This window comes from Rhinolophus sinicus, linkage group LG07 (genome assembly GCF_036562045.2).
Source record: "Rhinolophus sinicus isolate RSC01 linkage group LG07, ASM3656204v1, whole genome shotgun sequence".
NCBI classification, from domain to species: domain Eukaryota; kingdom Metazoa; phylum Chordata; class Mammalia; order Chiroptera; family Rhinolophidae; genus Rhinolophus; species Rhinolophus sinicus.
Window position 1 is genome coordinate 10,845,248 of NC_133757.1, and position 25,255 is coordinate 10,870,502.

The 25,255-nt window shown below is 42.5% G+C and overlaps 1 long non-coding RNA gene across 4 annotated transcripts in view; it reads right to left on the reverse strand.

The window, feature by feature from the left end:
• LOC109444069 (uncharacterized) overlaps nt 1-25,255 on the reverse strand; it is a 311,168-nt gene that overhangs the window by 187,835 nt on the left and 98,078 nt on the right. For all 4 annotated transcript variants that reach the window (XR_012498382.1, XR_012498380.1, XR_012498381.1 and 1 more), the window contains one exon: nt 340-415. This is a non-coding gene — a long non-coding RNA (uncharacterized LOC109444069). The remainder of the gene's footprint in view (nt 1-339; nt 416-25,255) is intronic.

The window sequence follows — 25,255 nt, forward strand, 5'->3', positions numbered from 1 at the left end:
GAGTAAATTAGTTTTTGCTTTCCTGTTTTTCATATGAAAATGGAAAAGGTGGGCAAGGTGGTGCATCTAAAACAGGTCTTGAGATGGGCCAAACTGGTTAAATATGAAAGCAATCCTGGTAATAAATACATTATAATAACTTGGCATCAGGGCCATAATTTTGATTTCATGAAAGTCTGGGATAATGTCAATTTTTAACCTGCTCTCTTAATACACACTTCCCCCTCCCTGAACTCAAACGCTGCTTGCTGTGAGTTGAAAACGCGCTGCTTTGGGGGGCCCGATTTGTCTGTATCATGCGCTCAGCATTACAGCTGGTAAGTACAAGAGGCACCTCACCTTTCTAGTAAGTTCCCTCATTGTCATCCTGATGGCAGGAGTGGCTCCCGGAGTGCTGTTATCAGGATCAAAATTCCTGGGGGAAAACAAGGAGGGAGAGTCGCTTATCACTCTGGAAGAAGACTGAGAGGTACACACTCGGTGAATGATTTGATGCTAAATCTCTGGTTGGAGTTGAAGCGTAAAATGGGCCGGCTCTGGAATCTTGACGTTATTCCACGTACAAATCAGTGGGTCAGACTTTAGAGCCAAGAATTCTATCAGCAAATTGGAAATCAAACACACACACACTGAAATGGGCCATCTCGCAACAATTGATATTCTGTAGCTTTTTTTTTTAAAAAAAAAAAAAAGGAATTGGCAATTAAAATTTTTTAGTTTAATTAGCATCAGAGAGTCATTAAAGTTCCCATGTATAGAATTCAACCAAGAATTTTCATTTGCAGCTCGACTCTGGGTTTTTTTGGTTTTTTTTTAATGTCATTACTTGGAAGGAAGATGATAGAATGTAATTGCTTTCTTAAAAAACTAGGAGAGGGAGGGGAGAAGAGTTATAGGAAGAGACAGAAGGAAGGCAGAGCAGAGGGAATGGAAGAAAGGAATGAAGGACAGGCAGAAGGGAGGGATGGAAGGAGGGAGAAAGCGAGGGAAGGAGGGAAGAAAATAAATGAGGGAAGGAGAGAAAAACGGGCATTTGCAGTGCAGTGGAAAATCAACTAAATGAGACCTGTTGTTCTTTTTGTAAAACGCCAAAATTTGCAGCAAGTATGTCTAATAAAATTTCTTTCAAAAAGATAAGGCATTACTGTGAGTTTCTGCGAACCATTTTTCTGGTCTATATGTTGACTTCTCTTCAAAATAACTCTATGCCCTAAAGTAATTCCCAGCATGCATTGGTCATACGAGTACATTTGGTTTCTAAAAGAGAACATCGGCGTAGCTTTCCCTACCAAAGCCATGTCGCTCCAGCTCACTCTGGTCAGATCTGAGAAGCCCATGTCCCAGGTCCTGTGACTGGGGTCTCCCTGCCCATGGCTTGGGGGATAGAGAAGATGGAGGACAAGTGCCACTGCCCATTCTTCTTGCTCGCTCTTTGCTGTATCTTCACAGCAGTGACAGAGGGGACACTGGATGAGCAGTCACCCACTGAACAGAGAGTTGGTGCATCTGTGTAGATAACCCCCAGGGGCCTGGAGGGAAAGTTGGGGTCTCCCCTCCTTCTAAGCGGTCTGAGTCCTTCCTTAGTCATGGGTCCCAGGTCAGAGAACAGCAAGGGGACATGTGTTGTTGGTGGGTAAATTGCTCTAAAATGGGGAGAGGTATGGATTACAGGTCACACTTGTCTGCAGACTCTGTGAAGTGGCAAAGGCCCTTTCCCAGCTGCTGGCCTGGAGAATGACTTTGCACAGTCTTTAGGGACACTCATTGCTTCAACATCCAACATCCATGGACACAAATGCTTCCACAGTTGGGCGGCTTTGGACAGAAATACAGCCTTTGGGAGGAGCTCAGTTGGAAAGTGGGTGGGAGATCATTTCAAAGTCTCTAGGCACTTACAACAAACATAGGACAGCTGCCTTTAAATACGGCGCCCCTGGACCTCAGAGTCTGGGCTGCCAGAGGCCCTCATAGGAAGGTCCTTTGGGTTATTCAAGAACTAAACTCCCTTTGGCTGGAGGATCCCAACAAACCCACCAAATGTAGAACTTTGCACTGCTTTGACGAGCGTTAAAGGGCAGTCACAGGAAGAAGGCAGCGCTGGAGTTTCCTAATTTGAAATATGAAAGATATTCGCTGGGCTATTACATCCTTTTAGTGAAGGCAATTCACATTCTTTCAGTGGTTTATCCTACTTATAATGATCAAATCCCCGAGTCAGAACTTCTAATGCAAACCACTTTTACAGTTGTAATTGGATCTAAGGCAAATAAACCACCAAGTGGCCTGAGACTCCCTGGCAATGTTCAATCAGGATCTGATATCGCTTATGAAAGTGATATCTTACTATTGATACTTCTCCCAAGAGCAGCGCAAATTAGAGACATACTTGAATGGTTCGAAGGCCTCGCAGACAGACAGCATGAGAGTAGGCCACTGTTAGAGTGGAGATTCTCAAATATAGTATAACGCACATTGCACTGTGGTCATTTAATGGAAACCCTATGAAAGTCTTCAGCTGGGTCTGGGGGTAAAAGAAGTTCTAACATTTAGGGAACCACATGAAATGTGGCTCTTAAGAAAATTCAAGAACTGATAATGCTAATGGCATCTGAAAGCAGACTTTAGGGGACTATGAGATACATGGTCACAAAGTGAAAACACATGGACGTCCCCATTGCATCGAGCAGGACAGGATCCTGTTTGAAGCTTGTACACATACTCACACACACACACACACACACACACACACACACACTCCAAACCCAGGGGCTTACAGATGCCCTCTACAGGTACAGAGGTCAGAGTCCTATCAAGGGATGGCTTCAGCTCCTAAATGCCAACGTGAGTAGCAGGTATAACTCTCAGTCCACAAATTCAAGCGCGCAAAGAAGCATAACTGCTTTCTCCACTGTATTTACATGCCATATACTTAAATGTACATCTTGTGGTTTCTACATTCAACATAATTTCTGACTTTAGCACACCCCGGATTGACCTCCGCCCTCCCCTGTCCCTGGAGTGAAGCTACAATCTCAGGATCCTACGCAGCGAGAGGCGGAGAAGTAGAGCATCTGGTCTACCTGCGAAGATTACAGCTGAGCATCTACCGTCCTCCCGGGGTGGCTCCTACAGGCCTGAACTGTCTGTTGCTTCCATACTTTCCCTGAGATGTGGGAAATTTTGCCAGGTAGCTTTTGGCCCTCCACCCAGACACAGCCTGCAGCCACTTCTCTCTGCAGTCTTGCTGGCTCTTAAGAGGCATTGCCAGTATGGGGGGGGGGGGGGGGCTATCTCCCTCTTGCACAGGAAGAAGACCTGCCTATTATTTAACTTCTTTAAACCTCCATTTCTCCCTCACGGTGGGAAGAGTAAAAGCTATAGTCAGCACTCCACAAATATGAGCGTTTTATTTTTAAGATTTTAAATACGAGCATTTTAAGACATCATTATTAACAGATAGGTTTGAATGGCCTTGGATGGAAGCAAAAATACCCGGCCTCGCAGAGCTCCCTGACTCATTAATGCTATGACGATCACACCTTCTTACATTCAAATTACATCACTGGCATTTCTAGAAACAATGCTGTGTACTGACAACAAATTCCTGTATGCCACTATGGTCTTCCTTCATGACTCTTTATTTTTTAACTTACCACTGAATTATACTATATATTATAATGTGCACTTGAAAAAGTACAAGTAATTCTACAACTCAAACGCACTCATGTAACCAGCACCCAGAACGAGAAACAGAACATAACCTGCTTCCCATAAACCCCCCTCATATTCTTATCAAAGGGTTGCCACGATCTTAACGTCAAACAACATAGACAAGTTAAGCTGCCTGCATATTTTATGTAGATGGAATCATATACTATGCATTTTAGGGGACTGGCTTCTCTCACTCCATGTTACGTTTGTGAGAATCAACCAAATTTTGTGTGTCACTGTACATGGGTGTAATACACATGGACATGTGTGTCTCCTTGCAGTATAGTTGTCCGTTACAAAAATATACCTCCGTTTACTTATTTTTATTTCAGAACATTTACAAGTGACAATCCTGGAATTTGGTGTCCCGACCCCGATGAGTCTGTGGGATACCTGGGGGCTTGGTCATCCCGATGCAGAAGTCTCTGTTCACCTGGATGGCTTTCGGTGTGTGCAGCCTGATTAGCTGAAAGTATTTCCTTGACACTAGAGGAGTGAAAGCATATCATTTCTTCAGCACCAGCTCTCCTGACATGTCTCTGAGCAGGGTCATGCAGAGGACCTTGGGTAATTTTGGCTCTCACACAAAGCAGCTCTAAAGCCTATGAGGTGATATGTACGCCCTGGGAGCTTACACGTGTTACTTTGTTTAGCCTTACAAAGCCCTGTGCAATGGGTAATCATTTAGACTTCTTTGAACTTATATATTGACTACTGTGTCAACTACAAAGCCCCTGCACTCACCGAGGTCACCACTGCATGGAGGAGACACAGGGATAAATAGTCTATCTCAATAAAGGTGGACAAGTACTCGGAGAGGTGTGAACAAGGGCATTGTGGAAGACTCTAGAAGGACTGTGGGACCAGAGAAGGGTTCCAGGAGGAAATAACATTCATCTTCCCTTTCCCCATTCTCTTCTGTGGCTAAGGGAAGTTAAGTAGTACGTCCAAGGTCACAGATCCAAGCAGCTTGGAGCAGGAAATAAAACTCAGGATGCTTGACTCCAAAGGGGCCTCTTTTATCCCTTCCATGTGTGCCACCTAACTCCTAGAAAGACTCATCCTCTTCCAGATTGTCCCAATCCATTGACAGACTCCAGGGGCAGGACACAAGAGGGGAAAAGATGATTCCAGGAAGGGAAAAGACAAAGCCTTAATGAGGAGACTAACAGAAAACTAAACAGGATGAAGCTTGAGGCTTATAAGCCCCCACCCTTCTCATTCTGAAAATCAGAAAAAGGCCGAGAATCCTAAAACCCCATTATGGGAACTGGAGTTCATGCCACACTTCTGATACAACTGCAGAAACAGCAAAGGCAAATTCCGCTACACTGTTCAGAACTAGAACTAGGAAAAGAGACCGGCTAGGTTTTGAATTAAATCAGCCTACACATGTATAATCTTCATTATTTTTATTTTCTGGCTTTAGGATAACAGTGCAGTGCTCATCAGAAAAATGTCAAACAACAGTTATAGAGTCATCCAGATTCTTTCTCTCTCTCTCTCTCTCACACACACACACACACACACACACACACACACACAAGGTGCCAAAAAAATGTATGCACATTTCAAAAAGGAAAACACTGTATTAAAATTGTAATACTCAATATATACCAATAACAAAAGATGAATACAAGTCATGTGTATACATTTTTGGCACCCCCCAAAAATGTATATATATACAGAGTGCCAAAAATATGTATACATATTTTAAGAAAAGAAAACTGTATTGAAATTGTAATATTCAATATAAAGGGGGTGCGAAACAAATGTATATACATTTTAAGAGATGTTATCTATGTATTATTACTTTTCAAAGTTGAATTGAATTACGGTAGCAACGTGTAGTATGACGTTTGCTTGAAAGATGACGTTAATCAAATGAATGCTAGCGTCACCATGTGACAGGCAGGACAGTCACAGAAAATGGCAGAAGCACAGTTGTCATTCAAAGAGTGCAAGACCATTTTGAAGTGGTATTTGAAATTCGAGAACGTTCTCCTGACTTAACACCCCTTGACTTCTACCCATGAAGGACCTTAAAGGATGTGGTGTACTGTAGAGAACTGGCTACATTGGTGGTGCTTCAGGAAGAAATTGAAATGGAATGCACAGCAATACAAACAGACACTTTGGTCAACGTTGCTCAAGCAGTAGTTCCCCATAATCAGAAGTGTCTGGATGCTGATGGTAACCACTTTGAGCACCTTTTGTCATTGCAGAAGTCAAATGTGACTTGTATTCATCTTTTGTTAACTGTATATATTGAGCATTACAATTTTAATACAGTCTTTTCCTTTCTTAAAATGTGTATACTTTTTTTGGAGATATAATGTCTCGGTCAATAAAGCAGAAAACCTGTCCTAGGTAAAGCATGGCACTGCAAGTGGTCTCAACCCCCATAAGTGATGTCATGGAGAAGATAACCTCCAAATTGCCTCTAATCCTGTAATGGATTCCAAACCACGTATTACGCTACACGTGACAACCCAATTACTAAAACCACCATTTTCATGGATGCAAAGGACAGCGAGCTTTCCAGTCCTGTGATTAGATGAATGCACAAATTAGCTACAAATTAACCAGCAATTTCAGTGCAATGTGAGGAAACTGCCATTCTCATTACATTCCAAAGAAAACCATAACCAAACAGCCCCGGTGAGAGCCAAGTATCATCCAAGCATACTTGTCAGTCTGCAAGGCAAACGTATGCCCTGGGCCCCCTCCTGTTCTCTCCATCAGGAAAACCCGCATGGTTCTTCGTTTAGTGCAGAGGCTAATAAGGACTGCCAGGCACCAGAAGTCCTAGGTGCAAATACAGAAGAGCAGACTTTTTGCACCAAGTTTCACCAATTCTGACAATTAGAATGAAAATTGGTGGGGGGAAATTCTACTATTCGTGTCATTTTCAGCACTAATAACTACACAACCCTGTATAGTTATTCTCTGATGGGCCTTACAGATCACCTAGTCTAGACAAGACCCAGAGATGTGAGAAGGTTCACGTGTGACCAGGCAGAGCTCAGCCTCAACCCAAGACTCTGGACTTACAGCCTCAACCAGGAAGCTGCCAAGACAGGTGGAGAGCCAGCGACCAAATCTGGACAAGAAAGGAAAGGAAAGGAAAGGTCCTCCACAGGAAAACAGCTCCTCCAAACCCTCCTTCACCCCATGAGCATCAGAATGGCTGTCACGTGGCCTTGACCAACTTCTCCTTTGTTTGCCTATTCAAATTAACAGTTTCTCAATGGATGCTCCAACATACTTTTCCTTTAGGCTTCATAGTTTTCCAACCGCTTTTCACCTTCATTTTGGGCCACCTCTTGTGGCTCCTCTGTGAAATTTTGCCCTTTGTCATCCCCAGGTAGGTCTGACCATTTCTTGTTTTGTGCATCTGCTCCATCCCAAATATGGCAGCTCCCACATATTTCACTTTACAGATACATATATCTCCTCTAGAAGATGGTCAGCTTTCTAAGACTAGGGGCTGTGTTTTACTTGCCTTTGTATTCACACAATCCCTTGCACATGGGAGGCACTCAATAAATATTTGTTGAATGAATGGTTGAATGAAGAATGGATGGATGGATGGATGGATAGATAGATAGATAGATAGATAGATAGATAGATAGATAGATAGACAGACACTCATAGACAAAGGAATTATTCACATATTCCACTTGTGTGTCCTGGCCTGATTCAAAGCCAAGTGGAATAACTGCCTTTTCACCACCACCTAGAACTTTTTTCTTCTGAAAAGAATGTTACCAGCATGATATAGGACGCAGGACTGTATCTCCACTCTGTAGACTTCAACATCTTCTTCCCTCTTAAAAAAACATGGTAGCCCTCTGCCTGCAGTAAGGAGCTACGCTCTTTGCAGAGTGGATGTATAAAAATAGATTTAAGCTAGAGATGGATGGCCCCAGATGGATGTGGTTGGGGTGTGGAAGAACATCTTGAACTATTTTTCAAACATTTCAGTTTCGGCAAAAACCAAAACATGTTTTGCCAATCACTTTCCCTTAATTTTAAAACCCATGGATTTCAAAGGAAATTTAATCTGAATGTTTCTACTTCATTTACCCCACCTCTTCAAAATATTCTCCTGAAAACGTGAAATGATGGCCTAGAAGTTTAAAGGACCTTTTATAGTTTGCTGGTTTCTTTTAAACAACAAACCATTTAACGATTTGGGAGGGAATCAAAAAGCCCTAAATTTTGAAATAAAAGAAAAAAAAACATAGTGTACATTGGTTTGAGTTTGGATCTAGGAAGTTGGCAATATATTTTCCATGCTAAAACAAAGAAGAAATGGTTCAAGTTTAAAATTGAGAGAAATATAATTGTTTAAAAAGTGAATAAATCATACATGATCAATGGACAAAAACAAAGCCAGAGATTATTACAGATGTTATTATTCCACTGTAATAGAGATTATTATAGATCTTGGTTCATTTGTTCCCTTTGGTTTATTTGTGATGGAGTCCAAGTGTGTGTTGTCAGTAACGCCTTAATTATAAGTGCACGTGACCATGGCAGAAAAATCATGACGATGCTTTAAAGCAATGATGTGTTAAAGGAAATACAGAACTATAGGTGCAATGAGCTCCTTATAATATGCCAATTCCCATTACCCACCCCATCCCCACCTATTACTTCATAACCCAATTGTTAGTGACACTTGGGTGGAACTTGTCAACAATGTGCTTCCTGGTGTTTGCAGGGGCGGGCACTCCCTGCAGACCTTACCTGATAGACTTTTGTTCCACCAGATCCTTCCACTGTGTAAGTTACAAGGCGGGAACAGCTTGGGCCCCTGGGGCATGTGTCTAATTCACCAGAGTCACTAAGGGAAATTGAGTGCACAGCAGAAATCCAGTCAACACCCTTGTTCCCATTAGTTAATATACTGTTTGACACCACTGTGGCCAGCAAAAGAATTAGTCCATCTCCCCCAGACCACCCACGCCACTAATAGCTAATAACTAACACATGGGGAGACCATGGCTAATGATATCCTTGGGTTCAGCGGTTCATTGTGTTTTTATTTCTTTTTCCCCTCTTTATTAGCATTCACTCATTCAATTAACAATTGTTGAGTGCCCATTGAATGCCAGGTGTTGTGCTGGGCCTTTTGGAAGAGACAGAAAGAGCCTTTTGGAAGAGACAGAAAGATGAGGGAACTAGCTACTGCTATCAAGAAGCACACAGGCCGATAGAATTAACGGTCATATTGATGATTTCATCCATATGCTGCTGTGGTCCATACACTACATATTACGGAGGGTACATTTTAAATCAGTCACTTCTACATGTAGAGAGAAACCCAAATTGGGAAGTCCCATTCTGCCTCCCAAAGGAGTGCATTATTCTGTGAGCCTCCCCCAAACCAATCAACATTTGACATATTCATGCAAGGGGATGACCTCAGCCACAGGTACATTACATAGATCTACTTGGGGGTGAAATGCCAAACTGGAGCCCATTCTTGAATCCCTTCTGAAATACCACGGGAGTGTAGGGAATATAAAAAAGGCCAATAAGGAAAAACATGAATCACAGACTCCTGAAAAAGCTGTCTGAGAATACCTCCAAATGAGAACTGATAATAGAATTTTCCCCATCAATCAATGCATCTGTCTTTAGACCAGAAATCATTGACTTCTAAGAGCTTGCCAATCCTAGTCCCGCCACATTAACTTGCCTCCCAAACAAAGATTCCAAGAACCACACGTTTTTAATTATACAAAGTAAAGGTTGATGAATGATTCATATAACTAATCTAAACTTGGGCCAGGTTAAAATAATACTGTGTAATAACTTATATTTATATAGCTCATTTTCTTCAGAGCTCAAAGTACGTAGTTTTCAGATATTATCTCATCTCTTCTCATAAGATCCTTGTGAAACAGACATGGTAAGGGTATCCTCACTTTCCTTCCATGGACAGGGCAATGAAGGGCCAGCAAATTTCAGATCCAAGTGCAAGATCACACAGGGTGACAGGCAAAAATCCAGGACCGTATCTGCACTTAGGAGAGAAGTCATCTCAAACATCTGACAATTAAGGGACAACGGCACTGACAAAGCAGGCTTCCTTCCTGATGGCAAATGACCACATTAATGGTGGAGGTTGGGAGAATGACAGCTCTAGGCCATAATGTTTCCTTTGCCTTGGTAGTTCTGGGGGGCATCAGAGGTACTTAGGGGTTTGAGGTACTACAGACATAAGAAATTCTGAATCAAACGCATGTCCCATCAGCTCCAAGATTCTTCCTCTCCACTAGCAAGTGCAGGCAGTTGTGAACCAGCAGAGCCATTGCAGCAGACATCAATGCCCGCCCCAGCTCCCTTGGGCCTTAACACATTTTGGTCGGCCACTATTTGCACCTCTGCTCAGAGGCTTTCTCTCTACTGTTGGAAGAACTTTGTATTGCTCACTTTAGGTCAAATGTGAGTGCTGGAATATTAACTTCCTCCTGAATGCAGTTGTATGTGAATGTCTGAGCTCCCCATCCTTTGAATGGGATAATTGAGGAGGGTCTCTAGTGCTTCCCAGAATCCCCCTGTGGAGTTAAGGCTCCACAGTGGTCATTGTCACACACACTTTTAGGGCAGCCTTCCCACCCCTGTCTCTTGTCCCAACAGACTACTTGCCCAGAATTCTTGTATCAGGGTCAGCTTCTGGGGAAAATCAGGCCAGGACAATGATTCTAAGCTCAGACTTGATGTCCTAATGACTCATTGTGGCGCCATATCATGGGACCAGGCCTCTAGGAAAACTTGCATCTGTCGCTCTCCCAGGGTGTCAATTTCCCCAAGTTCCCTACACACCGCGGGAAGAAGAGGATATTGTTAAGTCTGGGGTAGGACCTGAGCAAAGAGGCATCAAAGTAGAAGTGTGCTGAAAACCTGAAAAAAAATCATCTCAGGCTCTGCTTGGGTGTTGCTTCTCTTCTCTTTTCTTTTTCTGCTAAGGACTGCATGAGGAAGTTAGAAATGAGTAGACTTTTGAAATCCATACTTTCATTCTTTAATGCAATTTAGGTAAGTCTTTTATTCCACCTATTGCATGGTCAACGACACATGTGAGAGGTGCAATACTGTTTGAATTTCTTTTCTCAGGTGTGTCAACCACATGTGGTCCACTTACGTGCGGAAGTCAGTGTGACAAGAATACTTGCCCTCTAGTGGCTTAGTAGTTATTCGCAGAATGTAAATACATGTCATCCATCCATCCATTCATTCATTCATCCATTCATTCATTCATGTAGTCAGTCAGTCAAGTAATTACAGAGGCTGTATTCTGTTCCAGACGTAGTGCTGTGGGGCTGGGGAAACAAGCTCCCTGGCCTCAGAGAGCTTACAGTAAGGGAAATGGAGATGACAGCAAATTAACACTACTCATCAAATAATTGAAAATTGCGATTATACCTATGAAGGAAAGCAATGAGATGCTGCGAGAGAAAAGCAGAACATATTTAATTTTAAGTGGGACAAGAATCAGAGAAGGCCTCTCCTACAAGTGATACCTGAGCTAAAACCTGAAGGGTGAACAGTCGGGCAAAACGTGAGGAAAGACAGTCTCGGCAGATGGAACAGTACGTGCAAAGGTCCTTAGAAGGGAAAGAGTTTGAAACACATTCTCAGAGATAGTAGAGCCTAGAGACTGAGGGCATGCAGCACAGCTTCTGGAACGTTGGGTCCTAGATGTCCGACCTCTGTGATTAGCTCTGCGACCCTGGGAAAGAAATGTAATGACTCTGTGCCTCCTCTGTGAAATGGAGATTGCGATAATCGCAAGTGTCCCCAGGTGCCCAGCACACCAAGGTTTTGGTTACTCATCAGAGCAAGTGGGCTGAGTTGGCACAGAACTGGCCAAGTCTTAGGAGGCCTTTCCTCCCCCCGACCCTACACACCTGGCCAAGTCTTAGGACGCCATTCACACCACACACACACACACACACACACACACACACACACACACACACACACGCACACTTTTCTTCATGTCTCGGTGCTTCATTACCTTGAATGCCAACACACAATGTTCTTCAGAACCTCGCTGTTATGGACTGTGGTCTGAGGACCAGCAGCCTGCCATCACCGGGGAACTTATTAGAGATGCAGAACCTCACATCCCACCCCCAACCTTCTGGATCAGAATCTACATTCGACAAAACCCCAGTGTGACTCCTGCACATTGCAGTGCAGAAAGTGCTGCTTTAGCGGGCTTGAATGGCGCAGCCACTCCAGGTCAAAACGCCAACACATGTCATTATGAAATGTGCTACCAAGTGACATCTCTTTCCTATTTTGACTCCAACACTGTCACCTTGAGCAAACGGATGGAGCCTAAGATCCAAAGGAGAAAACATTCTCATGCCATTTACACAGAAATTGGAAGGCTGGGGACAGTGCTCAGTTGGAAAATTTGAGCCCTGAACTGTAGAGCAGGCAAGGGGCAGGTGGTGATGTAGGGAGAGAAAGAAAGTAAGAGGAGGACAAGCTTTTTTCTTTTATAACTCCCAGCTTTTACCCCACCTTTCCTCTAAAAAGTGATCAATGGGTCTCCCTTCTCACATATTTGGTCACCACTAAAATAAAAGTTCTCCCCACTCTCACCCATCCAAAATTTGTAATTGATGTCACTGTACTGAAATGTAATCTTATGTTTAATAATGTTGTTATGAAAAATAAATGATATTTTTAAAAAGATGAGAAGCTCATGAAAAAGCAATACTGCCAAACAGAACATGACTAAAAAAATATAACTTTATAATTTAAAAAACTCACCAGGCTTTTTACCTGTTTGATAATAAAATAATCCATGACTTTGGGATGCTTCTAATATCATTTACAACACAGAGAACAAAGCACAAAGACTTATAAGCTGCTTGTGTTATCTAAACATCAAGCAAGAATTTTTAGCACCCTTTCCCTCTTAAATGTACAATTTAGATTTTGTCACATTTGTAATTACTTTGAACATTTTACACACACACGACACAAAAAATTCTGATGCGACATTTCCTTTGATAGCCTATTATGTTGGATGTGAATTCTAAATCAAATCTTGTTACCAAATAATATGGCACATTAGAGGTCTTCCTAATTTATTTGCAAAATAAATAAATAAGCCCACAATAATCTCAAATGAAAACAAATCAAGGAGGCCTTCCTTGATCATTTTTGTGATAAGACTTAGGTACTCTTACTAGAGAGACGTGGCTGGAAAATAACTTATCAGTTGGACAGGACAGTCAGTCTCTTATTTAGTCTTTTAAGCACATGTTTTAAATGACATCCATTTGCTGACAGTTTTCTGCCTGTGGTTAAAGGGCATCCACTGGGAGTGATTGAAGCATTTCTACGAGAAGCTCTGGAGAAAGGACCTCTCCATCTCACCAAGAAATAAATCCATGTCTCCACAGCAGAAGATGACAGGGGGTTCAAATTGTTTAAATATCGAGCATACTGGACACTTTTCTCCCCTGACCTCAGGCTGCAGTCTTTCAGAACAGTGCAAAGGATGCGTGCCCATGGAGGGGAACTGAAGTTAAGGAACTCATTCATTCATTCGAAGATGGGCATTGTCCTTCAGTTCGGGGGAATGAAGAAAAAGGTAGGAACTCTATTAAAATAAAAAATATAACCTATACGGTATCTTAAGAAACCTTTAAAAAATGATACATGAAAATGTTAAGAAATGTTCCCCAAAGTCACACCATTCCATTCGTAGGACTTCCTTCCTAACTGTTCATTCCTATGGAATAGCAACTGTTGTACCGGGTCTGCAGTTTGGGGAATGTGTCTGTAGCTCCTTACAGAACAGAGACATATGTCTTTCATCTTTGTTCTTTTCAACTCTGGCTCTAAGTGAGTGCTCAATGGATGTTTGTTGAATGAATGGATAAATGGGTAGATGGATGGAAAGAAGGGTGGATGGCTGGATACAATGCTATCTTTCCAATCAGATTTGAATTGTGGAAGAGCAGAGGCGAGGGGAAATGATGTAGGTTATTATTTTAGATGTTTTTGTGTGTGTTTTTTTAATTTCATGTAACAGAAACCCAATTCAAACTAAGCAGAGCAGAAAAAAAAAATCTGAGTCATGTAACTGAAGTTCAAGGAGCAGGGCCTGCTTCAGGTAGGGCTGGACCAAGATGATAGAATGGCATCCCTGGGGGCTTGATTGTTTGCTTTTTTCCTTCCTGGCTTCCGTTTCCCTCCATGTTGACTTCACTCTCAGGCAGCCTCAGGTTAACAGAGTCTTAGCAGCATTAGCTCTCAAAATGAGAAAGCCCATCCTGCTCTTGGTGCCTCCCTCCTTCCATTCCCTACCTCCACTCTTCGTTTCCATTCTGGGCACAAACATAGACAGCTACCATGATCCCTTAGAGGTATATCATGATGTTTGAAGAAGAGTATGAAAGCCTAAACTCACGGGCAATAAACTGAAAAATATAATTTAAAAAAACCTTTCTGGCGATCAAAACATAGGGTTCTCTTTTGTAATAAAAGAGAAATTTTTATCTCAAGAATCCTTAACTATAATTTCACACTGCTATCCCATTTTAGAGAAATAACATTTTAATGGCAATTGAAGCATAGAAAGCCTAAGGAACTTACTTGTCTAAGGTCACACAGCTATTACCTGGTAGAGCTGCAGTGCAAACTTGGGGACATCTGTCAGCAAAACCAGAGCCCTAATCCTTCTGCTCAGCTGCTATGCTTATTTCCTCATTTGTAAAAATGGGATAATAATAACACCTTCTTCTAGGTTTGTTGGGAGAATTTTATGAATTAAAACATAGAATATGCTTACAGTGGTGCTTAGCACACAGTTAGCACTCAGTAAATGCCAAGGTTTCTTATGGGCTGGGACTGGGAAGGGTTGGGGAAGACAGAAAAACAAAACTTAATAATAAGTCAAGTGTCCTAGTTAGTACTGTTCTGGCTCACTGGTATTAGACTACATTGAGTTGATGAATGTCAGACATTCCTCCATGAGGCTTAATTCGGCACGCGTTTAAGGCAGGTCTGGCGTTTATGATTTTTCACCCAGCGACCGAGCCTCTAAGCCCAGGCTCCCAGAAATGAGGCTGCCTTTTCCAGCCAATCACAACGCAGAGTGATCCTGCAGCTGAGTGTAATTTTAATTCTGCTGTGGAAATTGTATGGGTTCCATACAGTAGAATTCCAAATGTTTTACTTTGTAGTTAAAAAAGAAAAATACCAGGAAATAAACACGTAGGCTTCTTAGGGAAAACTTCAGACGCCAAAAGAATGTGCGAGCATTTGAACTTTGGGCAAATGATAGCATCTCAAACTGAGATTCCTCCTGTAGGCGCCATATTCTTTTCCCAACCCCGAGGAACAGGCCCGAGGGATTTACACCGGTCCTTTCTGTCTGGTGAGAAACTTGCTGGATAGTTGGCAGTTAAATATCCACTCAATCAACACAGCCACAACAAATGGAAACCTCCCCCAAACCCTCCGTATTTCTCCTTCCACGAATGTATCCCTAATGTCACCAAGTATTCTACTAGAAATGAGAAGTGACTTCCTGAGATGGAGACATCGAGGTCCCTAGCAACGCAACGATTACTAAAAACGTCGGGATGTCTTTCTCAAGAAGGACACGAGCTGTTAACTGACATTGCCATGTATTAGCTAAAAGGCCAAAGCAGGTGTCTAGCTTTGCCGATTCAGCACAATGAAGAGGATTCAAGCATTATGATAACAGGGTGATTCAGGTTGCTATAGGCTATAGCTGTGTGTTCACACTCCCATAATAAACCTATTTTCAGGGGCTTATAATTCAACCGTAAAAATCTTCTCATGCTCAAACTTGGCAGAACAAAATCTCAGACTCTGAGCACAGAGGCTCTCCCTCCCTTACTTATTTTTTAGAGATGTGTGTTGGATGGGTTTAAATTTACAAAGTGCCAAAAATATTAGGGATTTGAACAGCTATTTTTCTTTAGGTGATGTCTAAAGACAACTAATCCGTGCCTGTGTTAAGGGAGCACCGGCTATTTTGATCAGGTTTGCCTGAAAGGTTGTCAAGTTGGAAAGAAGTTAAACACCAATCTGAAATGAATTAGAGAGCATTAGACAATAATTAAACTGAAATTAGGGCATCATTTATTCATCAAGTCACCACTAAGAAAAGAATCCAATCCTCGTAGATACCTTTAAAATATTTAGATATCTTAACCACCTTTGCAAGTACGGAGAGAATGATGGGATTGTTTCTGCTCAGGGGGAGTTGCTGAGGACAGTGGCTGAATTTTAAATGCCTCTGAGCCCTGGTGAAGGTCTGGGGGTTGGGACTGGGAGGGTGAAGCCGCCTTCCACTTGTGTTGACAATTGGATTCGATGGCTGATTGCAGGAGAAATCTCCCATCTCCATACGATGGCCTGGGTCCCAGAATCTCCAGAGTCATATTTCTCTAGCTTCCTCCTATGAAGTTCACTGCCATGGGGTGCTCTGAGGAACCATATAGAATGTGCCTTAGAATTGTCTCTCTAAAGAAGGGGAGGCTGGGCCATTCATTCATTCAGAGAATTAACTTCCCTGCCTTTCTGGACTCCCGGGGGCTTTGGAAAAAGCCTCATGACAGGGAAGAGAGGGGCCACAGCTCCTGAGGTGGGACAGTGACCACCACAGCAGCAGCTGAAGTCAGAGGTTGCCCAAGGATTGTGCTGAGGAGGGTGACCAACTCGTCTCGGACTGCCAGGACTTTCCCAATTTTAACGCTGGGAATTTCACATCCTGGGAAACCCCTCAAGGTGCAAAGAAAACTGGGATGTTTGGCCACCCTAGTGATGGAGGAACCAACAGTATCTGCTAACAGGGGATGAGACCCAGTGCTGTGCTCCAGGGCCCTAGATGCTTCTGAAACTGTTCTCTGCTCAGTCCACTTCGCTGCAGGGCTTTTTGTGACTGGGGCCAGCCCTGAATTGCTGGGACATACGGTGATACCACTGGAGGTGGGCGGTGGGGGATGGTTTCTCCTCTACACTACCCTCTCCCCCACACCCCAACCACATTCAACCTCTAACCTAAATGAATGCCTCATAGATACTAATGACTATTGATTTGGAAGAAACTCAAATTTCATCTTGCCCACATGTCTCTATCCGTTCTGCCCCCATCTCTCCATGGGGCTCAACCGCTTCTTTCCTGGTGCCCCTTCCCATCCTCACCCCAGGCCTCCAGCTGCCACTATGGCGCACACTGAACCCTGCCCAGGTCACTCTGTCCCCTGATCTGCACTCTCTCATCTTTCAGCTCAGTCACCTCCTCTTGAAGGATTGCTGACATGCTCTGCTCTAGAAGAGCTGATCGTTCCATTGAGGCTTCTGTCAGCCTGCGGGCTCTTCAGGGCAGGTCTCTGCTCTGGGGCGGCTGCCTCTACCAGACAGGAAATACCCTGAAGGTGGGGACCGGGTCTTTTTAGCTCCTGTCACCAGTTCCCACCTTTCTAGGCACTCCACACAAGTGTGTGAATCCATGGAATGTGTGGATGCCACTTCCGTAAGGCGGCCTGTTCCCTTTTCAGACCCATCAATGTAGATTAGGACCAATGCCATCAGTGAAGTACCAGGACTCAGGAGTAATTCTGCAGCCCACAAGTCGAAGGAAAACACCCAGGAGGCCCTCCTGCAACCTGCTCTGCAGCCAGTCTTCTCTGGGGCCTTCTAGAAATTGTAGGCTCCTCATCCCCAGAGCCTCTGCCAATTTTAACAACACCTCAGAGAGTGAGAGCCGGACAAAGCCCTGCAAGGTTTCCAAGCCACTTGTTTGTTCAGATGGAGACACTAAGGCTCAGGAATGAGAAATGCTTTACCTTCCGCTTGCAGCCAGTGAAGGAAACAGGGCTGCTCCCTACTTAATCACAGTTCCCTAATTCTTTCCCCCACATGATGCTGAATCCCATAGGAACTTGGGATTAAGGGGGACTTTCAGTCACCCAGCACTTGCTGCTCCAAGTGTGGTCTGCAGGCGAGTAGCACCGGCCTCACCTGAAGCATGTTAGAAACACAGACCCTCAGGCCCCCGTCCAGCCCCACTGAGTCAGAATCTGCATTTTAATAGCATGCCCGGTGCCCTGTGTATGTCAAGTTTGAGAAGCACCGAGGAAGTCTGCTAGGGTTCTCATACATGGACCTCGCCCCGATGATTCCAATCGCCTGGGAGCTTTAAAAAATCCTGTTGCCTGCATCCCATCCCAGACAGGTGCAGCCAGTGGGTAGGACTTGTTTTAAAGCTCTCCAAGGGTCATTCTGATGTGCAGCCAAGTTAGGGAACTACTGATCTGGCTGACTCGTGCGGACGGCAGCAACCTCACTCCCTGTGGCCAGCCTAGACCATCTTTGGATACTTAGACATTCTCCCTCGAAGAGCAGAAAAGTCTTCCTTGGAGGCAGTCTAAGTGTCCAGGGCTCCCTGTGTGACTTCTTGGTCACCTGCATTGGCCCATATCACAGTAGAGCCAGTTGTTGTTCCTGGCGGTGTACACACCGAGCACACAGGTATGTGCTGTTCAGGTTTCTGTCACACTCACACGATGTGCCTCGTAAATGTCATGTCGAAACATGGGTGTTCTCCCTGGTTGAGGTTACTACTGTTTTCTAGAAAACAGTTTCCTCTAACTCCTAGGTGTCCGGAATGGCACTGGCCTGCAGGAAGTAACTATTATAGAATAACGGTGGTGGGGGCATTTTATCTTTGGATTTAAATTTAGTGCTGTTGACAGTTTCCTTGCTTTCAAAAATAAAGTCAATGGATTTCCTAAGAGACTCTTTAAATACTTTTGTGTAGAACCTTAAGTCTTCTCATTATGTCACTTTGCTTCCCTGGTGTCATTAATCATTTAGAAGATTATAGCTTTATGACTTGTCTTGAAACTAACTCAAAGGAAAGCTTGTATGAATGGAAAATATATACCGTGAGATTAGTTGGAAGTGAAGGTGAGTATAAAGAGCTTGCTTGCTCTCTTTCTCTGGTTCTTTCTTTGTTTCTTTCGTCATTTAGTGGTTTGCTGCCTGTCTTTGCATCTTACTTGTCACTTTGACTGCAGAATTGTATGCGCTTCCAGTTGTGTGAACACAGAAAGAGAAGACCGTCCTTCTGGTGAGCTGAGAAAGTCCCCTCAGATGATTAACAGATGAGCGCTAGAAAGTGTAGCGTTTCAAAGCTGCCAAAACTTTGTGGAATATTTGACATTTCGGTGGATTCATCTGTTTCACAGCCATTGTTCGCCTGGTGTGCGCCTCTTAGGGACATGTGCTTTTGGTTTGGTCTTTATTGGTTTTGTTCTTTATTTCCACTCTTTCCTTCACACAGGCACATAGGAAATCATGACTGAAGTCATATTCATAAAGTGGAGTATGGTGTGAATCGAAACAAATATTCCCTTTCTTCTGAGGAAGAGACGAGTCTGAAAACAGTTCAGGGCGATTGATCATCTCACTGCTGGTGTCGCTTTTGATAGAGTGGAGGGGATGGCTGGGAAGAGAGTCCTGGTTAAAGACCACCTTCCATTACATTCCAGGAGCTTCTAAAAGTTCCAGGAAGTGTAAACCACGGTAATACCCATGTGTCTGCTGTAATGACCAAGCTGACAGATTTTTATTCAGTTGTACATCCAAGGGAAACCTTCTCCATTTCCTCTCTCCACCTAGAAATGGTTTAGCCACATGGAAACGTGAATCTTTAAACACATTCACTTGTGCCGAGATAGGCATTTCCGTGGCTTCCATGGAAAGATCCAGGCTCTGCCATATGTGTCCGTGACCTTCACATATACAGCAGGCAAAGGAAAACTGTGGGAGTTTCTACTGAGAATAAAGATTGTACAGAGAACGTGGCAAGGGATATCCCTGATTTTAGTATGAGGAATTAAATAAAATGAATACAGAACTAGCCTCCACTTAAATTTCTGATGAACTTGGACTGTTGCTATTCATCCATTTAACAAATATCTATTTAATCCCTGCTAAGTACCAAGCACTGTGAGAGGCACTGGAGAAGTAAACAAAACAGTTAACAATCTCGTGTATCCACTTTTCATAGGTCAAATGGAAAAAACACCTTTGTAAATCAGAAATGTGTTCCTAAAAATAAAATCCCCTTTTCTATACCAAAGCCATCTTAATTTTTGTAATGGTCAATATTCTCAACTGTCAGAGATTGAGCCTGTGATATTTGTTGTTCTGTACTTCTAAGGTTAGAAAAGTTATTAATACATTTTCTAAAGATTTGTCACAAAAGTTCTTCACCAAATATACTACAAATGGTGAATCTTCTGTTTATTCAGGGTTTCCTTAAATAGTATAAACAGTAACTCAATATTTTTTCATAAAGTGCCTGAGTTATTGACTCCAAGCTATTAGATGGTATTTTGCATATGATTTGCATATTGTTAATATATACCCAAATTAACTGAACGCAGTTCCCCCTCCCCCACTACCTACCTTGTACTCTTTGCTCTTTCTGTTTCTAGGGTTCTCACTCAGCTTAAGAAAAAGAAAAATACATGAACTGGGGTTCTTTCGAGGACATCCAGCTAAGGCTACATTAGCTTTTGCCAGCTGATGGAATTATTTTTTTAATACATTTTATTTTTAGGATCACATAAAAATTGCCTCTACAGATGCACAGCTTCTCGAATGCAGTTTTTTATTTCTAAACATTTTTGGATCAGAAAAAAAAAAAAAACTATGAAAAGAAGTATTGAAAATGAAGTGGTTTGAATCCAGATCACAAAAAATCCAGACCAAAAAAGTTAAGACCACTCTGATTTATTTTATGAAACCAGAAGAGGACCCAAGTCTTATAAAATAGTACTACACTAGAAAACTATAGACCCAATTGTCTTGTGGCTACCAATGCAAATTGAATCCAGCAATACATTTTAAAATGAATGCATCATGACTAATAAATCCTGGATCCATTCCAGGAAAGGAAAGATGATCTAACTTTAGGAAATCTGACAACATAACTCATTATATCAACAAATTAAATATGGTTATATTAGCATTCGATCAAATTTAACAGCTGTTCTGAACAACACAAAATGTTAGTAAAATAGAAATAAAAGGAAATGGGGTAAGTGTCATTTTCCCCAAGTCTTACAGCAGCCATTATATCAAGTTGCAAAATGCTGAAATCCTTCACATCAAGTAAACACATCAGGATGCTTATTATCATTATTATGTGAAATGGTTTTAGAAGGTTAGCTATTGTGATAAGACAAGAAAATCAAATAGTTGCTATAAATCATGAAAACGAAGAGATAAAGGTATTTTTGTGTAAAATGGTAAAATTCAACCAAAGTCTTTAGTGAACAGTATTGAATGAATGCACACGGGTCCATAAATGGAGCAGTCATGGTAGACATCTTTTCACCATGGCTGATTCAGCTACTGTTGCTGCTGCTCAATGTGTAATCTGTCAGCTAGATAACCAATGCTGAGCCCTCAACATGGCACCAATGCTTGAGAAAGAAAAACATGCCATTTGGTGATAAGTTGCTCACATTTCCTTTTACTCCTTTCACCATGGAGGAGGTGACAATTTGTCACTATTGGGATTGAAACATATTTTGGGCACAGGCTTGCTTTCCTTGCCTGTGCCATCTCTGCCAGAATTACTATTCAAGAGCTCACAGTTTCTGATTTACTACCATGGGATCTTACATCACATCATCTTGGCACCACTTTACAGTGAGGGAGTACACCAGTGGGCTCACGTTCAGAGTTTCTGCTGGTCCTGCCATACACTGCCTTGTTCTGCAGGGCCTCGTGTGCAGTGGACACTCTCTGGTGGGCACTGATACAAGTCACTATGTTTCTACCCCCTTGGGTCCATCCACATGCTTCTCCCCCAGACCTCTTTGCGACTGATCTTCTACTCTTTTCAGATACTGCCCAGTTAGGCCATTCGCCACTTCTCAGGAGTCTATGTATATCCTTACATCAGATCACTTCTCCCTCCACACCAAGTTCATGACAGAGTATACTCCTAGAAGCTATGCCCACTGGGAGGATTCTCTGTCCCACTATTGTCAGGGTTTCACCCCTAGTGAGAGTGTAGTGTGGCAGCATTCGTTTTTAGCTTGCCATAACACACTGAGCCCCAGAACTGGGTGTTCCCACTTTCATAAGCTTGTCATAGGGAACTTCCCATGTGGCCACAGCTGTGAGCTAGGGGAGAGGTGAGGGAGCTGGCAAATTTATATTTCCTCTCCCATCAGTCTCCCAGAGAATGTTAATTCCCTGGCACTTCAAGAAGGATGCCAACCTAGGAGCGCTAAAGCAGGGGGGCTGCAGGAATGTGGACCAGCTGTACCCCAGTGTCTGTGTGCCACACTAGCAAAAACCAGTTACAACATGTAAATGGAAAAAAAAATCCTATTCATCATATTAACCAGGAATAAATTTAATAATAAAGGCATAGAGACTATATAAAGAAAGCTATAAAATCTTACTGAAGATCTTAAAATAAGACACCCCCCCAAATGGAGAAAAAGCCTAACATCATAAAAACATCAGTCCTCAAATTAACTTAGAAATGAAATGCAACTCAATTCAGTGTCCCAGTGCCTTTTTGAGGGGGAGGGAGGGTCCTAGGAGTGCATGAAACTATTTTAAAGTCTATATATAGTAATAACTACCTGAGGATGACCAACAGAAGTGTGAAAGAGAAAAATATTTGAACAAAATAATGAAACTCATCATACTATACAATATGTGCATATGTGTAACATATATATGTATGTATGTGTATCATACAGTATACTATACTATAATCTAAACAATATGCTATTGACAGAGGAATAAATTAATAGATCAAGAACAAAATGGAGAACCAGAGATAGGAACATCATAGATGTAAAAGGTAGCACTTTGATTCAATGTGAAGCCGACAGATTACGTACTAAAGGATGCAAGAACAACTGGTTGGCTATCGGGGTGGAGGAAAATGCTAGATCTCAAACTTCACGTCACAAACAAAAATAAATTCCTGATGAAATTCTCAAAAACTATGAGTTTGGAAAAAGTTCAGTACTTTCCACCTGAGAAGCAGGTGCCCTGGGCTCTGTACTGGGGGAGGGGAGTAAGGCGAGCCTCATTGCTACAAGCTTTGGGGCTCCACCATCCCTTGGCAAAATCCAATGACTGGGATGGTGACGAGATTGGGGATTGTGTCCCAAAGCCTTTTTCCAAAGCGAGCCTGTCCCCACACTAGGACAACGCATCATTCACCCCGGCTTCCCCAAGCTAAGGCTTCATATGCCTGGCACACAGTAAGCACCTGATAAATGTTAGCTATTATTATTTTTATTACTATTATCATTACTATAGTCCTTGTTTTCCTGTGTGACAGTATGAAGTAAAAACAAAAGGTCATTACCACCAAACATCCTCTCGCAACATTCTGGACATCAGCTGCCTCTCATCTAATCATTAACTCACAGGCGCTGTCGACAGACACAGCTCTCATGGAGGGTCCTGACTACACGCATTCTCCCAGGCGCACCGGCTTTTTAGTATTTACTATAGTTATTATTATTATTATTATATTTATTATTATTATTATATTATATTATTATTATTATAGTTATTATTATTGTTCTGCCAGCTCCATGACTTTACACAGGGCTATTGATTTTCCTTCATAATTTTTTTCAAAGGCTGTTATCTCACTCTTTGTGAAAATCCCACCTAACTGGGTCTACTTATAGCCTATCATTGGCTAATGTATTTTTTTTTTCTGTTGAAGAATTTTTTTCCACTAACTTAGAGAGGTAAGATACGTGCTTGGCTTGGCCCTATCCAACCAGACTAATCCCCATATCTTATTGTTCTCTTTTAATTAGATTTCCCAACAGTTCTCCCAGTTCCAGGCTGAGACTCTTCGGGGATCTGTGTGATCTAAAACACGATTTTCCATAAAGGAATCTTAGAAAAGCAGAAATCCTGCAACACATCGCTTGTGCCTTGTCACTGCAGAGCTTGCCCTAGTGGGCGACCAACTGTGGCCCTTTCTGTACCCCAAACTTCCTTCTGGCCAGATCGGAGTGGTCATTTCCAAGGCTGTTTGAGGTGCTGTCCATTCTTTCACTGAATTAGGAATTTGAGATATTATCTCTTCATGCCTCTAAATGGATGACAACAGGCTTTCACACAGGAAGCTAACATTTATTAAACGTCTACTGTGTGACCAGGTACCATGCTCAATTCTTTATATATGTACAGATCATTAGTAAGTATTGGAACTGCCTTGATTATTTTTTAAATATATTTTTTTTATTTTTAAATAGTTTAAGATTAACCAAGAAGTTGCAAAGAATAGTACAGAGAGTACCCATACGCCTTTCACCAAGCTTCCCCCAATGATAAAATCTTACATAACTATAGCATGGTGTGAAAACCAGGAAAATGACACTGGTGTAATGTATTAACCCAGTCACCACCGTTGTCAGATTTTACCTGAACTGCGTGCATTTGAGTCTGACTCATTAGCTATGTGCAACTTTGGGAAGAAACACAATATCTGTGCTTCAGCTCGCTCATCTGTAAATGGAGACAGTAATCATACCTACAGCAGCAGATTATTGTGAGAATTAAATGAGATTGGCTACTATAATTTGTGAATCCTTCCAACAACCCTATGAGGAAGACAGTGTGGGAGACTGTTTGCCAAACTGGCTGCCTTTACCCTGTTCCTTTGAGACCTGGTTTCTTCCCAGTAAGAGGTGGAGTCCTTTCCCCACCCTTTGAGCCTGGGTTTGGCTATGTGAGACTTGCTTTGGCCAATTGAACATAGCAGAAGTGATGATGTGCCGGTTTTGAGCCTGTCTCCAAGGGCCTTGTATTCTCTCTTTTTCTCAAAATACTGCCTCTTTCACATGCACAAGCCCAGGCTAGCTTGCCTCATGAGGAGATGCATGATCCACATCACCTCCATCACCCCAGCAGCCAGACCCCAGAAGCAGAGGGAGATCCGTGGAGACCAGAAGGATAACAACTGGGCCCAGCCTCAGTTTCCAACTCCCAGTGAGCTAAATAAGTGCTTGGTGCTTACCACTACATTTTCAGGGGTTGTTATGCAGCTATAAATAACTGATACAGACGGTATTATGAAAATGTGAATGGTAATTACATTATTGGATTAGGATGAGAATTGATGAGATTATATATATAATACATTTAACATCCAGCACAGGAGAAACCTTCCAGAAATGTTAGCTGTTATTGTCACATCAGCCTCATCCTTCCATCCTACCAATGAGAGAACCGATGTTTAGAAAAGCTTAGGAAGCTTGCCAGTAGGCATCTGAGCCTGGTTTCAAACATCGGTCTGACTCCAAAGCTGTGTACTTTTCCCTGTAGAAAAATGTCTCTTTCTGTTTCCACTGGCCTCACATCATCGGTACATCTCATGCTAAAATAATTCACCAGAATCCAAACAGTGGTACAGTGTAAAATGGTTCTCACTCTTCTCTGTGGATCTGTAACA